This window comes from Penaeus monodon, chromosome 33, assembly GCF_015228065.2.
Source record: "Penaeus monodon isolate SGIC_2016 chromosome 33, NSTDA_Pmon_1, whole genome shotgun sequence".
NCBI classification, from domain to species: Eukaryota; Metazoa; Arthropoda; class Malacostraca; order Decapoda; family Penaeidae; genus Penaeus; species Penaeus monodon.
Genome location: NC_051418.1, coordinates 21,552,148 through 21,552,844, shown reverse-complemented (window position 1 = coordinate 21,552,844; position 697 = coordinate 21,552,148).

The window sequence follows — 697 nt, the reverse complement described above, 5'->3', positions numbered from 1 at the left end:
CAAGATGAGGATTTACTGATAGTACTATTAGTGCCATGGGAAAATCATCATACCAGTTAAAAGTGAAAAAAAAAACGTAACAAGTTGCAATATTTCTTTTCATTTAGAAGTCATATAAAAACTTTGATTATTTCTTTCCTTTTTTTATTCTTATAAAAGGAAAGAGAAGCAAGTCATATTCTAACTTCCAACAGGGGGTTACAGAGGCAATATATATTTTGTTTTCTTGTATATCAATTTACCTCAGACTGATTGTTAATGATGTATGGACTTCCTAACGTCTGGGATGTCATTTTCCTGTCGGTTTCTTGGAGCAGATGTTCCAAGCTTAAAAGATGTATATACATTTCACGAGACGAGAAATGGACAGTTACTTCATGTTCCCATTTCTTCCTTGGAGTTTTGTAATTAATGTATATCTTGTATTCATAAATTTATCGAAGAAATACCTGATAATATTAATGCGTGAATGGTTTGTATCACATTATCATTTTTGTAGATAACGATATTTTTTGTTTTATAGATATATATGATGAGTTGTAAATATTTTTCATCACAAAAGGGTGAATAATTGCATAGATGAAAGATTTGTTTTTGTTTTTGGCAGATATTTGGACATTTGGAATTATTGTCACAAAAAATGTTGATAGTGTATTAGTCGTAAATTATACCTGTGATAAGTGATTAATGGATTTTC